Consider the following 3637-nt stretch of genomic DNA (forward strand, 5'->3'; position numbering starts at 1 on the left):
GGCTGGACCCCACATTCTGGCGATCGAACAGTCCACTGACATGTGTGAGCAGGTGAGTGAGAGTGCCCTGCACCAAGGGCGCTGCATGCGCCTTCCTCCGGGGCCTGGAACTCGGACTTCGCGCTTTGGAGAGCCTTGGGCGGCGGAGCGCCCAGAGGTTCGCCGCAGGGCTTCGAGGGCGGGCCACGCCAGGATCCAAGGACGGGAGCAGCAATGGGAACCCAAGCCTCCCCCACCTCTCCTCGGAAGGGCAACATCTCTATAGCCCCAAGCCGCCCCTCTCTAATACCAGAGTTTCGGAAAACCCAGCCACCACCCTACTTTCCACCTCCCTACCAGCCGCTGATTTATTCCCAGTGGGCAGACCCCTACTCGCATCGGGGAGAAGCGAACGCTGCCATCAACCCCCTGCACCAGTCGGCGCCAGCTGGCAGTCAGCCACAGGCCTGGCCCGGCCGCCAGAGCCAGGAGGCTGCTGGCTTGCCCTTGCACCACGGGCGCCCGGCCAGCCTGCTACCCCATCCCTCCGGGCTGGACTGCAGCGCTATGAGCGCCCACAGGGATGGCTTCCACCGCTCAGACCTGCTGCTGCCCCACGCGCACGCCCTGGACGCAGCAGGACGGGCGGAGAACCTGGGCCCTCATGACATGGGGGAACCGATGGACGAGGTGCAGAAGGTGGATGAGCAGCCCCTGCTTCTGCATGATCAGACTGGGATTTGCAAAGGTCCCATTTCAATGACCAAGAATGCCTTGAGTCTCCCCTGTCAGAAGGAGCTGGTGGGGGCTGTGATGAACCCCAGTGAGGTCTTCTGCTCCGTCCCCGGAAGATTGTCCCTCCTGGGCTCCACGTCGAAATACAAAGTGACAATTGCCGAAGTCCAGAGGCGATTGTCCCCACCTGAGTGCTTAAATGCCTCAATACTGGGAGGTGTTCTCAGAAGAGCCAAATCTAAAAATGGAGTTCGGTCCTTGCGGGAGAAGCTGGACAAGATTGGGCTGAAGCTTCCAGCCGGCAGACGGAAGGCTGCACCCGTCACCCTCCTGACGTCCTTAGTAGAAGGGGAGGCCGTTCACTTGGCTCGGGACTTCGCGTATGTCTCTGAAGCTGAGTTTCCTAGTAAGCCGGTGGCTGAGTAGTTAACTAGACCTCATCTCGGAGGACGGAATGAGATGGCAACGAGGAAGAACATGCTGCTGGCTGCACAGCAAGTGTGTCAAGAATTCACAGACCTCCTCCACCAAGACCGAACACCCAATGGGAACAGCCGGCCGGCCCCGGTCCTAGAGGCGAACATTCAGAACTGCCTGTCTCACTTCAGCCTGATGACCCACGGGTTTGGCAGCCAGGCCATCTGTGCCACCGTGTCTGCGATGCAGAACTACATAAAAGAGGCTTTGGTCATCATAGAGAAATCCTACATGAATCCCGGGGGACCAGAGTCCAGCTGATTCCAGCAAGACCTTGGAGAAGATGGAGAGCATCAGAAATGAAACAGGTGGAAACAAAGGGAAGAAGAGTCTGCAAGGGGAAAAAAATCTCCAAAACCACTCTCACAGATTCAGCCCAACCAGAGAATTGCCCAATTACTCCTGTTACCAATACATAAAATAGGGACAGCTGTTACCCAGGGAGCCACAGGGCCGGAGGCTTTGGATGTGGTGATGCAGCATTTTGGATACAAGAAATCCATCCACACCTTTGGGAACCCCTGGACCTCCTGGGGCTGGACCCCAACAGAAAAACATAAAGAGGTTGGTACTTAGACATACTTGTAAGAGTTAGCACTTCTGTTTAAAAATAATTCCCTACCAAGCTTCTGAAAAAGACAGCGCAGACTCCAGACAGCCTGCCATCATGTCTCTGCTGAAAGTCGCCAGTCCAGCCCTGAGCATCCTTCACTGGCCGCTGCCTGAAGGAAGACTAGACTCTCCTTACAAACAGCCCAGCCTTTCGGGTCATGTCAGTGCCTGACCGCTCTGGGAAATCTGCATTTCAATATCCTACAAATAAAATGAAAATCAGATAGACCCTGTCTTCTGTTGAAATGTCAGTCTGTGCAGCTGAATTCTAAGGTGAACTTTTGAAAAGTTTCCTAACCCTACGCACATATCAATTCTGGGAAAATTTTGGCAAGAGATAATCGGTGAATTCCAATAGAAGATGGTAGTTTGAGCACACACGTAACTTACATTAACTAATGACGTTAAATTAAGGAATAGATATACATGTGTAGTTTTTAAACCATTAAAAGAAACATTGACAATTATTATCTCTGGGAGGTTGGATTCATAATTATAGTGGGACACTGAAACTTTATTTTTTTTTTAATATTTAATTAATTTTAAACATATTAGTAAGCTATGTTTTTATTTAAATAAAACATTTCAATGTATATTTTCTCTCAAAGAGTAATACAGCTGAAAGGTATATTAAAAATCATTTGGTCTACCCAGCCTCCTCCAGCCTGGTAGGTGGTTGCTCAGATATTTCTTGAATTAGTCAACTGAAAATGTTCAGACACAATGGGATGGAATATGAGTTAGATGAAGTGGAGGTTTTCCATCTGAATCAGTTAAAGGCTTTACTGGTAAAAGAGAACGAAACACCAATCTTCCAGAAATGTCATGACAGTCTAGATCAGTGGTTCTCAACCTTGGCTGCACATTAGAATCACCTAGGAATATTTTTAAAATTGATTTCTAACAATCAATTTCTGGGCCTCATCCTCCTGAATTCTGTTTCTTTGTTATGGGGTGGGGCCACAACATTAGTAACAAAGAAACAGAATTTCCAGAGGATGAGGCCCAGAAATCAGGATTTTAAAAAGGTTCCCAGGTGATTCTAATGTGCAGCCAAGGTTGAGAACCACTGGTCTAGATGGAGCCAGAGGAAATATCCCATGGAGGAATGACCTTGTAGGGCAAGAAAACTAGAATGAAGTGCAGAGGCCAGCCTAAGTGCAAAGCCCTGGTCTGGAGTTAGGTGGGCGTGGCTTCGTGAGGGCGTGGTTTCTAGTGGGCTGCTTTCAGCAAGAGGTTTCTTCTGTCTTACCTTATCAATGAGTAATAATTGAAAATTGCAATATAGGATTGATGGGAAGATAAAATAAGCTATGCAATGCTTACGGCTATGGCTCACAAACAATACAATAAAATAAACAGAGAGTTAAATTTTAGCTTTTACCAGTTTTACTAATTACCAGGTTAGGCTTGTTCGTAGTTCTCTGATACTAGTAGTGTCAAGGGCTTTATACTAGAATACTTCTTTAGAAAGTGTTTCTAAAGGAATCGTAGGGGTAAAATATTTCTTAATTTTTAAATGAGTCTCCCTCTGTAACCTATCTTTTCTCATCATACTCATACTAGTATTCTTGTCCTTAGCGAAAAAAGCAAATGTAAATATGTAATAGTTATTTTTTATCTTTAAATTCTTTATTAGTTAAGGTATGTAATAGTTATTTTAATTCATTTTTGTTCTTTAAAGTGCTTGAAGCTAAAATATTAAGAAGAAAGGTGTTAATAAAAACTGATAATAATTCTAAATATGATGGGTACTTCTTCCTTTAAAATAAGAATTCAGACTTGGAAAAAATGGTAGTGGATTTTTATTTTTTATTTTATCCAACCTTCCATC

General features: G+C 46.5%; 1 pseudogene; it reads left to right on the plus strand.

The window, feature by feature from the left end:
• Positions 1 to 77: 77 nt before the first annotated feature.
• LOC102431151 lies at positions 78 to 1615 on the plus strand (annotated as a pseudogene).
• The last annotated feature ends 2022 nt before the right edge of the window (positions 1616 to 3637 follow it).

The sequence above is a fragment of the Myotis lucifugus genome, unplaced genomic scaffold (genome assembly GCF_000147115.1).
Source record: "Myotis lucifugus unplaced genomic scaffold, Myoluc2.0 scaffold_3512, whole genome shotgun sequence".
Taxonomy (NCBI): domain Eukaryota; kingdom Metazoa; phylum Chordata; class Mammalia; order Chiroptera; family Vespertilionidae; genus Myotis; species Myotis lucifugus.